The 14,828-nt window shown below is 39.9% G+C and overlaps 1 protein-coding gene across 11 annotated transcripts in view; it reads left to right on the top strand.

Annotated features, from left to right (window-relative positions):
* The window catches only part of ZBTB20 (zinc finger and BTB domain containing 20), a 665,609-nt gene that overhangs the window by 477,068 nt on the left and 173,713 nt on the right, over positions 1 to 14,828 (top strand). For 7 of the 11 annotated variants that reach the window (XR_005777403.1, XM_040422894.1, XM_040422891.1 and 4 more), the window contains one exon: positions 11,551 to 11,626. The exons of 2 other annotated variants lie outside the window; for them this stretch is intronic. The gene's annotated coding sequence lies outside the window, so the exon portion shown is untranslated. The remainder of the gene's footprint in view (positions 1 to 11,550; positions 11,627 to 14,828) is intronic. 2 more of the 11 variants (XM_040422890.1, XM_040422897.1) reach the window with 1 other exon arrangement.

Below are 14,828 nucleotides of genomic sequence, written 5' to 3'. Positions count from 1 at the left end.
TACTCCGCTCTACAACTGTCCTGTATACACTATGTACTGTATATACCGCTCTACAACTGTCCTGTATACACTATGTACTGTATACTCCGCTCTACAACTGTCCTGTATACACTATGTACTGTATACACCGCTCTACAACTGTCCTGTATACACTATGTACTGTATACACCGCTCTACAACTGTCCTGTATACACTATGTACTGTATACACCGCTCTACAACTGTCCTGTATACACTATGTACTGTATACACCGCTCTACAACTGTCCTGTATACACTATGTACTGTATACACCGCTCTACAACTGTCCTGTATACACTATGTACTGTATACACCGCTCTACAACTGTCCTGTATACACTATGTACTGTATACACCGCTCTACAACTGTCCTGTATACACTATGTACTGTATACACCGCTCTACAACTGTCCTGTATACACTATGTACTGTATAAACCGCTCTACAACTGTCCTGTATACACTATGCACTGTATACACCGCTCTACAACTGTCCTGTATACACTATGTACTGTATACACCGCTCTACAACTGTCCTGTATACACTATGTACTGTATATACTGCTCTACAACTGTCCTGTATACACTATGCACTGTATACACTGCTCTACAACTGTCCTGTATACACTGTGTACTGTATACACTGCTCTACAACTGTCCTGTATACACTGTGTACTGTATACACTGCTCTACAACTGTCCTGTATACACTATGTACTGTATACACCGCTCTACAACTGTCCTGTATACACTATGTACTGTATACACCGCTCTACAACTGTCCTGTATACACTATGTACTGTATACACCGCTCTACAACTGTCCTGTATACACTATGTACTGTATACACCGCTCTACAACTGTCCTGTATACACTGTGTACTGTATATACTGCTCTACAACTGTCCTGTATACACTGTGTACTGTATACACTGCTCTACAACTGTCCTGTATACACTATGTACTGTATACACCGCTCTACAACTGTCCTGTATACACTATGTACTGTATACACCGCTCTACAACTGTCCTGTATACACTATGTACTGTATACACCGCTCTACAACTGTCCTGTATACACTGTGTACTGTATATACTGCTCTACAACTGTCCTATATACACTATGTACTGTATACACCGCTCTACAACTGTCCTGTATACACTATGTACTGTATACACCGCTCTACAACTGTCCTGTATACACTATGTACTGTATACACCGCTCTACAACTGTCCTGTATACACTATGTACTGTATACACTGCTCTACAACTGTCCTGTATACACTATGTACTGTATACACCGCTCTACAACTGTCCTGTACACACTATGTACTGTATACACCGCTCTACAACTGTCCTGTATACACTGTGTACTGTATACACCGCTCTACAACTGTCCTGTATACACTATGTACTGTATACACTGCTCTACAACTGTCCTGTATACACTATGTACTGTATACACCGCTCTACAACTGTCCTGTACACACTATGTACTGTATACACCGCTCTACAACTGTCCTGTACACACTGTGTACTGTATACACTGCTCTACAACTGTCCTGTATACACTGTGTACTGTATACTCCGCTCTACAACTGTCCTGTATACACTATGTCCTGTATACACTGCTCTACAACTGTCCTGTATACACTATGTACTGTATACACTGCTCTACAACTGTCCTGTATACACTATGTACTGTATATACTGCTCTACAACTGTCCTGTATACACTATGTACTGTATATACCGCTCTACAACTGTCCTGTATACACTGTGTACTGTATATACTGCTCTACAACTGTCCTATATACACTATGTACTGTATACTCCGCTCTACAACTGTCCTGTATACACTATGTACTGTATACACTGCTCTACAACTGTCCTGTATACACTGTGTACTGTATATACTGCTCTACAACTGTCCTGTATACACTATGTACTGTATATACCGCTCTACAACTGTCCTGTATACACTGTGTACTGTATACACCGCTCTACAACTGTCCTATATACACTATGTACTGTATACTCCGCTCTACAACTGTCCTATATACACTATGTACTGTATACACTGCTCTACAACTGTCCTGTATACCCTATGTACTGTATACACCGCTCTACAACTGTCCTGTATACACTGTGTACTGTATATACTGCTCTACAACTGTCCTATATACACTATGTACTGTATACTCCGCTCTACAACTGTCCTATATACACTATGTACTGTATACTCCGCTCTACAACTGTCCTGTATACACTATGCACTGTATACACCGCTCTACAACTGTCCTGTATACACTGTGTACTGTATACACTGCTCTACAACTGTCCTGTATACACTGTGTACTGTATACTCCGCTCTACAACTGTCCTATATACACTATGTACTGTATACACCACTCTACAACTGTCCTGTATACACTATGCACTGTATACTCCGCTCTACAACTGTCCTGTATACACTATGTACTGTATACACCGCTCTACAACTGTCCTGTATACACTATGTACTGTATACACTGCTCTACAACTGTCCTGTATACACTGTGTACTGTATACTCCGCTCTACAACTGTCCTATATACACTATGTACTGTATACTCCGCTCTACAACTGTCCTGTATACACTATGTACTGTATACACCGCTCTACAACTGTCCTGTATACACTATGCACTGTATACACTGCTCTACAACTGTCCTGTATACACTATGTACTGTATAAACCGCTCTACAACTGTCCTGTATACACTATGTACTGTATAAACCGCTCTACAACTGTCCTGTATACACTATGTACTGTATACACCGCTCTACAACTGTCCTGTATACACTATGTACTGTATACACCGCTCTACAACTGTCCTGTATACACTATATACTGTATACACTGCTCTACAACTGTCCTGTATACACTGTGTACTGTATACACCGTTCTACAACTGTCCTGTATACACTATGTACTGTATACACCGCTCTACAACTGTCCTGTATACACTATATACTGTATACACTGCTCTACAACTGTCCTGTATACACTATGTACTGTATACACCGCTCTACAACTGTCCTGTATACACTATGTACTGTATACACCGCTCTACAACTGTCCTGTATACACTATATACTGTATACACTGCTCTACAACTGTCCTGTATACACTGTGTACTGTATACACCGCTCTACAACTGTCCTGTATACACTGTGTACTGTATACACCGCTCTACAACTGTCCTGTATACACTATGTACTGTATACACTGCTCTACAACTGTCCTGTATACACTGTGTACTGTATACACCGCTCTACAACTGTCCTGTATACACTATGTACTGTATACACTGCTCTACAACTGTCCTGTATACACTATGTACTGTATACACCGCTCTACAACTGTCCTGTATACACTATGTACTGTATACACCACTCTACAACTGTCCTGTATACACTATGTACTGTATACACCGCTCTACAACTGTCCTGTATACACTATGTACTGTATACACTATGTACTGTATACTCCGCTCTACAACTGTCCAGTATACACTATGTACTGTATACACCGCTCTACAACTGTCCAGTATACACTATGTACTGTATACACTGCTCTACAACTGTCCTGTATACACTGTGTACTGTATACACTGCTCTACAACTGTCCTGTATACACTATGTACTGTATACACTGCTCTACAACTGTCCTGTATACACTGTGTACTGTATACACTGCTCTACAACTGTCCTGTATACACTATGTACTGTATACACCGCTCTACAACTGTCCTGTATACACTATGTACTGTATACACTGCTCTACAACTGTCCTGTATACACTGTGTACTGTATACACCGCTCTACAACTGTCCTGTATACACTATGTACTGTATACACTGCTCTACAACTGTCCTGTATACACTGTGTACTGTATACACTGCTCTACAACTGTCCTGTATACACTATGTACTGTATACACCGCTCTACAACTGTCCTGTATACACTGTGTACTGTATACACCGCTCTACAACTGTCCTGTATACACTATGTACTGTATATACCGCTCTACAACTGTCCTGTATACACTATGTACTGTATACACTGCTCTACAACTGTCCTGTATACACTGTGTACTGTATACACCGCTCTACAACTGTCCTGTATACACTATGTACTGTATACACTGCTCTACAACTGTCCTGTATACACTGTGTACTGTATACACTGCTCTACAACTGTCCTGTATACACTATGTACTGTATACACCGCTCTACAACTGTCCTGTATACACTGTGTACTGTATACACCGCTCTACAACTGTCCTGTATACACTATGTACTGTATATACCGCTCTACAACTGTCCTGTATACACTGTGTACTGTACTGCACTGGTATTATTAGCACACTGTATGTTGGTGTTATTAGCGCACTGTATGTTGGTATTATTAGCGCACTGTATGTTGGTGTTATTAGCGCACTGTATGTTGGTATTATTAGCGCACTGTATGTTGGTATTATTAGCGCACTGTATGTTGGTATTATTAGCACACTGTATGTTGGTGTTATTAGCGCACTGTATGTTGGTATTATTAGCGCACTGTATACACTGTTATTATTAGCGCACTGTATGTTGGTATTATTAGCGCACTGTATGTTGGTGTTATTAGCGCACTGTATGTTGGTATTATTAGCGCACTGTATGTTGGTATTATTAGCGCACTGTATGTTGGTATTATTAGCGCACTGTATGTTGGTGTTATTAGCACACTGTATGTTGGTGTTATTAGCGCACTGTATGTTGGTGTTATTAGCGCACTGTATGTTGATATTATTAGCGCACTGTATGTTGGTATTATTAGCGCACTGTATGTTGGTGTTATTAGCGCACTGTATGTTGGTATTATTAGCGCACTGTATGTTGGTATTATTAGCGCACTGTATGTTGGTGTTATTAGCGCACTGTATGTTGGTATTATTAGCGCACTGTATGTTGGTGTTATTAGCGCACTGTATGTTGGTATTATTAGCGCACTGTATGTTGGTATTATTAGCGCACTGTATGTTGGTATTATTAGCGCACTGTATGTTGGTGTTATTAGCGCACTGTATGTTGGTATTATTTGTACACTGTATGTTGGTATTATTAGCGCACTGTATGTTGGTATTATTAGCGCACTGTATGTTGGTATTATTAGCGCACTGTATGTTGGTGTTATTAGCGCACTGTATGTTGGTATTATTAGCGCACTGTATGTTGGTGTTATTAGTGCACTGTATGTTGGTGTTATTAGCACACTGTATACACTGGTATTATTAGCGCACTGTATGTTGGTGTTATTAGCGCACTGTATGTTGGTATTATTAGCGCACTGTATGTTGGTGTTATTAGCGCACTGTATGTTGGTATTATTAGCGCACTGTATGTTGGTATTATTAGCGCACTGTATGTTGGTATTATTAGCGCACTGTATGTTGGTGTTATTAGCGCACTGTATGTTGGTATTATTAGCGCAATGTATGTTGGTATTATTAGCGCACTGTATGTTGGTGTTATTAGCGCACTGTATGTTGGTATTATTAGCACACTGTATGTTGGTATTATTAGCGCACTGTATGTTGGTATTATTAGCGCACTGTATGTTGGTATTATTAGCGCACTGTATACACTGGTATTATTAGCGCACTGTATGTTGGTGTTATTAGCGCACTGTATGTTGGTGTTATTAGCGCACTGTATGTTGGTATTATTAGCGCAATGTATGTTGGTATTATTAGCGCACTGTATGTTGGTGTTATTAGCGCACTGTATGTTGGTATTATTAGCACACTGTATGTTGGTATTATTAGCGCACTGTATGTTGGTATTATTAGCGCACTGTATGTTGGTATTATTAGCGCACTGTATACACTGGTATTATTAGCGCACTGTATGTTGGTATTATTAGCGCACTGTATGTTGGTGTTATTAGCGCACTGTATGTTGGTATTATTAGCACACTGTATGTTGGTATTATTAGCGCACTGTATGTTGGTATTATTAGCGCACTGTATGTTGGTATTATTAGCGCACTGTATACACTGGTATTATTAGCGCACTGTATGTTGGTGTTATTAGCGCACTGTATGTTGGTATTATTAGCGCACTGTATGTTGGTATTATTAGCACACTGTATGTTGGTATTATTAGCGCACTGTATGTTGGTGTTATTAGCACACTGTATGTTGGTATTATTAGCGCACTGTATGTTGGTATTATTAGCGCACTGTATGTTGGTATTATTAGCGCACTGTATGTTGGTATTATTAGCGCACTGTATACACTGGTATTATTGGCGCACTGTATGTTGGTGTTATTAGCGCACTGTATGTTGGTATTATTAGCACACTGTATGTTGGTATTATTAGCACACTGTATGTTGGTGTTATTAGCGCACTGTATGTTGGTATTATTAGCGCACTGTATGTTGGTGTTATTAGCGCACTGTATGTTGGTATTAGCGCACTGTATGTTGGTATTATTAGCGCACTGTATGTTGGTATTATTAGCGCACTGTATGTTGGTGTTATTAGCGCACTGTATGTTGGTATTATTAGTGCACTGTATGTTGGTGTTATTAGCGCACTGTATGTTGATATTATTAGCGCACTGTATGTTGGTATTATTAGCGCACTGTATGTTGGTATTATTAGCGCACTGTATGTTGGTGTTATTAGCGCACTGTATGTTGGTATTATTAGCGCACTGTATGTTGGTATTATTAGCGCACTGTATGTTGGTATTATTAGCGCACTGTATGTTGGTGTTATTAGCGCACTGTATGTTGGTATTATTAGCGCACTGTATGTTGGTGTTATTAGTGCACTGTATGTTGGTGTTATTAGCACACTGTATACACTGGTATTATTAGCGCACTGTATGTTGGTGTTATTAGCGCACTGTATGTTGGTATTATTAGCGCACTGTATGTTGGTGTTATTAGCGCACTGTATGTTGGTATTATTAGCACACTGTATACACTGGTATTATTAGCGCACTGTATGTTGGTGTTATTAGCGCACTGTATGTTGGTATTATTAGCGCACTGTATGTTGGTGTTATTAGCGCACTGTATGTTGGTATTATTAGCGCACTGTATGTTGGTATTATTAGCGCACTGTATGTTGGTATTATTAGCGCACTGTATGTTGGTGTTATTAGCGCACTGTATGTTGGTATTATTAGCGCAATGTATGTTGGTATTATTAGCGCACTGTATGTTGGTGTTATTAGCGCACTGTATGTTGGTATTATTAGCACACTGTATGTTGGTATTATTAGCGCACTGTATGTTGGTATTATTAGCGCACTGTATGTTGGTATTATTAGCGCACTGTATACACTGGTATTATTAGCGCACTGTATGTTGGTGTTATTAGCGCACTGTATGTTGGTATTATTAGCGCACTGTATGTTGGTGTTATTAGCGCACTGTATGTTGGTATTATTAGCACACTGTATGTTGGTATTATTAGCGCACTGTATGTTGGTATTATTAGCGCACTGTATGTTGGTATTATTAGCGCACTGTATACACTGGTATTATTAGCGCACTGTATGTTGGTGTTATTAGCGCACTGTATGTTGGTATTATTAGCGCACTGTATGTTGGTATTATTAGCGCACTGTATGTTGGTATTATTAGCGCACTGTATGTTGGTATTATTAGCGCACTGTATGTTGGTGTTATTAGCACACTGTATGTTGGTATTATTAGCGCACTGTATGTTGGTATTATTAGCGCACTGTATGTTGGTATTATTAGCGCACTGTATGTTGGTATTATTAGCGCACTGTATACACTGGTATTATTGGCGCACTGTATGTTGGTGTTATTAGCGCACTGTATGTTGGTATTATTAGCGCACTGTATGTTGGTATTATTAGCACACTGTATGTTGGTATTATTAGCTCACTGTATGTTGGTGTTATTAGCGCACTGTATGTTGGTATTATTAGCGCACTGTATGTTGGTGTTATTAGCACACTGTATGTTGGTATTATTAGCGCACTGTATGTTGGTATTATTAGCGCACTGTATGTTGGTATTATTAGCGCACTGTATGTTGGTATTATTAGCGCACTGTATACACTGGTATTATTAGCGCACTGTATGTTTGTGTTATTAGCGCACTGTATGTTGGTATTATTAGCGCACTGTATGTTGGTGTTATTAGCGCACTGTATGTTGGTATTATTAGCGCACTGTATGTTGGTGTTATTAGCGCACTGTATGTTGGTATTATTAGCGCACTGTATGTTGGTATTATTAGCGCACTGTATGTTGGTATTATTAGCGCACTGTATGTTGGTATTATTAGCGCACTGTATGTTGGTATTATTAGCGCACTGTATACACTGGTATTATTAGCGCACTGTATGTTGGTGTTATTAGCGCACTGTATACACTGGTATTATTAGCACACTGTATGTTGGTATTATTAGTGCACTGTATGTTGGTGTTATTAGCGCACTGTATGTTGGTGTTATTAGCGCACTGTATGTTGGTATTATTAGCGCACTGTATGTTGGTGTTAGCGCACTGTATGTTGGTATTATTAGCGCACTGTATGTTGGTGTTAGCGCACTGTATGTTGGTATTATTAGCGCACTGTATGTTGGTGTTAGCGCACTGTATGTTGGTGTTATTAGCGCACTGTATACACTGGTATTATTAGCGCACTGTATACACTAGTATTATTAGCGCACTGTATACACTGGTATTATTAGCGCACTGTATACACTGGTATTATTAGCGCACTGTATACACTGGTATTATTAGCGCACTGTATACACTGGTATTATTAGCGCACTGTATACACTGGTATTATTAGCGCACTGTATGTTGGTATTATTAGCGCACTGTATGTTGGTATTATTAGCGCACTGTATGTTGGTATTATTAGCGCACTGTATGTTGGTATTATTAGCGCACTGTATACACTGGTATTATTAGCTCACTGTATGTTGGTATTATTAGCGCACTGTATACACTGGTATTATTAGCGCACTGTATGTTGGTATTATTAGCGCACTGTATGTTGGTATTATTAGCGCACTGTATGTTGGTATTATTAGCGCACTGTATGTTGGTATTATTAGCGCACTGTATACACTGGTATTATTAGCGCACTGTATGTTGGTGTTATTAGCGCACTGTATACACTGGTATTATTAGCACACTGTATGTTGGTATTATTAGTGCACTGTATGTTGGTGTTATTAGCGCACTGTATGTTGGTGTTATTAGCGCACTGTATGTTGGTATTATTAGCGCACTGTATGTTGGTGTTAGCGCACTGTATGTTGGTATTATTAGCGCACTGTATGTTGGTGTTAGCGCACTGTATGTTGGTATTATTAGCGCACTGTATGTTGGTGTTAGCGCACTGTATGTTGGTGTTATTAGCGCACTGTATACACTGGTATTATTAGCGCACTGTATACACTAGTATTATTAGCGCACTGTATACACTGGTATTATTAGCGCACTGTATACACTGGTATTATTAGCGCACTGTATACACTGGTATTATTAGCGCACTGTATACACTGGTATTATTAGCGCACTGTATACACTGGTATTATTAGCGCACTGTATGTTGGTATTATTAGCGCACTGTATGTTGGTATTATTAGCGCACTGTATGTTGGTATTATTAGCGCACTGTATGTTGGTATTATTAGCGCACTGTATACACTGGTATTATTAGCGCACTGTATGTTGGTATTATTAGCGCACTGTATACACTGGTATTATTAGCGCACTGTATGTTGGTATTATTAGCGCACTGTATGTTGGTATTATTAGCGCACTGTATGTTGGTATTATTAGCGCACTGTATACACTGGTATTATTAGCGCACTGTATGTTGGTATTATTAGCGCACTGTATACACTGGTATTATTAGCACACTGTATGTTGGTGTTATTAGTGCACTGTATGTTGGTATTAGCGCACTGTATGTTGGTATTATTAGCGCACTGTATGTTGGTATTATTAGCGCACTGTATGTTGGTATTATTAGCGCACTGTATGTTGGTGTTATTAGCGCACTGTATACACTGGTATTATTAGCGCACTGTATACACTGGTATTATTAGCGCACTGTATACACTGGTATTATTAGCGCACTGTATGTTGGTATTATTAGTGCACTGTATGTTGGTATTATTAGTGCACTGTATGTTGGTATTATTAGCGCACTGTATGTTGGTATTATTAGCGCACTGTATGTTGGTATTATTAGCGCACTGTATGTTGGTATTATTAGCACACTGTATGTTGGTATTATTAGCACACTGTATGTTGGTATTATTAGCGCACTGTATGTTGGTATTATTAGCGCACTGTATGTTGGTATTATTAGCGCACTGTATGTTGGTATTATTAGCGCACTGTATGTTGGTATTATTAGCGCACTGTATGTTGGTATTATTAGCGCACTGTATGTTGGTATTATTAGCGCACTGTATGTTGGTATTATTAGCGCACTGTATACACTGGTATTATTAGCGCACTGTATACACTGGTATTATTAGCGCACTGTATACACTGGTATTATTAGCGCACTGTATGTTGGTATTATTAGCGCACTGTATGTTGGTATTATTAGCGCACTGTATACACTGGTATTATTAGCGCACTGTATGTTGGTATTATTAGCACACTGTATACACTGGTATTATTAGCGCACTGTATGTTGGTATTATTAGCACACTGTATACACTGGTGTTATTAGCACACTGTATGTTGGTGTTATTAGCACACTGTATACACTGGTATTATTAGCGCACTGTATGTTGGTATTATTTGTGCTGATTGATCTTTGATAAGGATGATATCTATCTGGTATCCAGGGAGCAGCGACTGCAGGACAAAAGGCTCCATCTCCAAATATCCTTTGTTGGATCCTGGGTATGGATAGTTTATTCATGCCCACTGATCTTACAGGAGGGCGAGGACTGTGGGTGTCAATAGTACTTTTACTGATTAGTAGCGCCATACCGTGCTCAAATATTAATTGTATGCATTTATAATGCCCGAATAATTTGACCTGCTGTGCACAGAATAACAGTAGCATACAGTGCTGCAAACACAGATCTGTAGAATGCTTTATTATAAAGGTGCCTAACATATAGGTGGTCATTTACAAACATATATATGCCACGTGTGGCAGGCCGGCAGGCCCATCTCCTGTGTTAGGTGTAGAAAATGGTCTAATCGTAAGACAGCAAGGAAGCTCTTACGTTTACAATCGACGGTGGATACGCCAAAGCTATGTAGAGGCCGGCGCTTCAACATAACTCCTGCGGATCCACCGCCACCATAGCGTCCTATTAAGACCGGCGTCTAAAACACTGCTCTTAATAAATTTGCCACATAGTGCTTACTGTACATAATAGTCCATACCATGCTTTAAAAGTGTAGCCATTCTGTGGCTGTCCATCCAGTTCTTCACCCTGTAGTTATATTGTTTTTTTCTTCATCAGTCAGCTCCGCTCCTCCTGCTCCGCTACAAGATTCCCTCAGATAAATCAGCGCGCTTAACAAGACAAATCTCCATCAGTAAGTAATGAAATCATTCCGTGCCACAGTGTTCATTTACTGCAGGCATACAGCGCTTACATGCATCTCCCAAACAATAGTGCCGAAACCACCATACAGAGGCCAATATTTATAGCGCCCTATAGTGATAAATAATATTACTATAAGCTGACCAAATAATTGTGCCATACAGTGTACACTCACCTAAAGAATTATTAGTGCCCCCATACTAATACGGTGTTGGACTCCCTTTTGCCTTCAGAACTGCCTTAATTCTACGTGGCATTGATTCCACAAGGTGCTAATAGCATTCTTTAGAAATGTTGGCCCATATTGATAGGATAGCATCTTGCAGTTGATGGAGATTTGAGGGATGCACATCCAGGGCACGAAGCTCCCGTTCCACCACATCCCAAAGATGCTCTATTGGGTTGAGATCTGGTGACTGTGGGGACCATTTTAGTACAGTGAACTCATTGTCATGTTCAAGAAACCAATGTGAGATGATTGGAGCTTTGTGACATGGTGCATTATCCTGCTGGAAGTAGCCATCAGAGGATGGACACATGTTCTCATTCTGTTTACCCCAAATTCGGACTCTACCATTTGAATGTCTCAACAGAAATCGAGACTCATCAGACCAGGCAACATTTTTCCAGTCTTCAACAGTCCAATTTTGGTGAGCTCGTGCAAATTGTAGCCTCTTTTTCCTATTTGTAGTGGAGATGAGTGGTACCCGGTGGGGTCTTCTGCTGTTGTAGCCCATCCGCCTAAAGGTTGTGCGTGTTGTGGCTTCACAAATGCTTTGCTGCAGACCTCGGTTGTAACGAGTGGTTATTTCAGCCAACGTTGCTCTTCTATCAGCTTGAATCAGTTGGCCCATTCTCCTCTGACCTCCAGCATCCACAAGGCATTTTCGCCCACAGGACGGCCGCATACTGGATGTTTTTCCCTTTTCACACCATTCTTTGTAAACCCTAGAAATGGTTGTGCGTGAAAATCCCAGTAACTGAGCAGATTGTGAAATACTCAGACCGGCCCGTCTGGCACCAACAACCATGCCACGCTCAAAATGGCTTAAATCACCTTTCTTTCCCATTCTGACATTCAGTTTGGAGTTCAGGAGATTGTCTTGACCAGGAGCACCCCCCTAAATGCATCGAAGCAACTGCCATGTGATTGGTTGACTAGATAATTGCATTAATGCGGAATAGAACAGGTGTTCCTAATAATTCTTTAGGTGAGTGTATATGCTGCCCACATAACAGTGCCATATAGTGTATAAATACTACTGGTGTATGCTGCCTATATAACAGTGCCATATAGTGTATAAATAAGGCTACTTTCACACTACCGTTCGGAGCGGGTCCGTCTGCATTATAGTTTAAAAAAAATTCTAAGTCTGAAACTAGCCTGAACGGATCCGTCCAGACTTTACATTGAAAGTCAATGGGGGACGGATCCGTTTGAAGATTGAGCCATATGGTGTCATCTTCAAGCGGATCCGTCCCCATTGACTTACATTATAAGTCTGGACGGATCCGCTTGCCTCCGCACGGCCAGGCGGACACCCGAACGCTGCAAGCAGCGTTCAGGTGTCCACTCGCTGAGCGGAGCGGAGGCTGAACGCTGGCAGGCGGATGCATTCTGAGCGGATCCGCGTCCACTCAGAACGCATTAGGGCTGGACGGCTGCGTTCGGGGCCGCTCGTGAGCCCCTTCAAACGGAGCTCACAAGCGGACACCCGAACGCTAGTGTGAAAGTAGCCTAATACTGGTATATGCTGCCTATATAACAGTGCCATATAGTGTATAAATTATACTGGTATATTCTGCCTATATAACAGTGCCATATAGTGTATAAATAATACTGGTGTATGCTGCCTATATAACAGTGCCATATAGTGTATAAGTAATACTGGTGTATACTGCCTATATAACAGTGCCATATAGTGTATAAGTAATACTGGTGTATGCTGCCCTATATAACAGTGCCGTATAGTGTATAAATAATACTGGTATATGCTGCCCTATATAACAGCGCCATATAGTGTATAAATAATACTGGTGTATGCTGCCTATATAACAGTGCCATATAGTGTATAAATAATACTGGTGTATGCTGCTCTATATAACAGTGCCATATAGTGTATAAATAATACTGGTGTATGCTGCCTATATAACAGTGCCATATAGTGTATAAATACTACTGGTGTATGCTGCCTATATAACAGTGCCATATAGTGTATAAATAATACTGGTGTATGCTGCCTGTATAACAGTGCCATATAGTGTATAAATAATACTGGTGTATGCTGCTCTATATAACAGTGCCATATAGTGTATAAATACTACTGGTGTATGCTGCTCTATATAACAGTGCCATATAGTGTATAAATACTACTGGTATATGCTGCCTATATAACAGTGCCATATAGTGTATAAATACTACTGGTGTATGCTGCCTATATAACAGTGCCATATAGTGTATAAATACTACTGGTGTATGCTGCCCTATATAACAGTGCCGTATAGTGTATAAATAATACTGGTGTATGCTGCCCTATATAACAGTGCCATATAGTGTATAAATACTACTGGTGTATGCTGCCTATATAACAGTGCCATATAGTGTATAAATAATACTGGTGTATGCTGCCTATATAACAGTGCCATATAGTGTATAAATACTACTGGTGTATGCTGCCTATATAACAGTGCCATATAGTGTATAAATACTACTGGTGTATGCTGCCTATATAACAGTGCCATATAGTGTATAAATACTACTGGTGTATGCTGCCCTATATAACAGTGCCATATAGTGTATAAATACTACTGGTGTATGCTGCCTATATAACAGTGCCATATAGTGTATAAATAATACTGGTGTATGCTGCCTATATAACAGTGCCATATAGTGTATAAATAATACTGGTGTATGCTGCCTATATAACAGTGCCATATAGTGTATAAATACTACTGGTGTATGCTGCCCTATATAACAGTGCCGTATAGTGTATAAATACTACTGGTGTATGCTGCCCTATATAACAGTGCCATATAGTGTATAAATACTACTGGTGTATGCTGCCCTATATAACAGTGCCGTATAGTGTATAAATACTACTGGTGTATGCTGCCTATATAACAGTGCCATATAGTGTATAAATACTACTGGTGTATGCTGCCTATATAACAGTGCCATATAGTGTATAAATACA

This window comes from Bufo bufo, chromosome 3, assembly GCF_905171765.1.
Source record: "Bufo bufo chromosome 3, aBufBuf1.1, whole genome shotgun sequence".
Taxonomy (NCBI): Eukaryota; Metazoa; Chordata; class Amphibia; order Anura; family Bufonidae; genus Bufo; species Bufo bufo.
The sequence above is the reverse complement of the archived record's forward strand: the minus strand, read 5'-3'. Positions and strand labels throughout refer to the sequence as shown.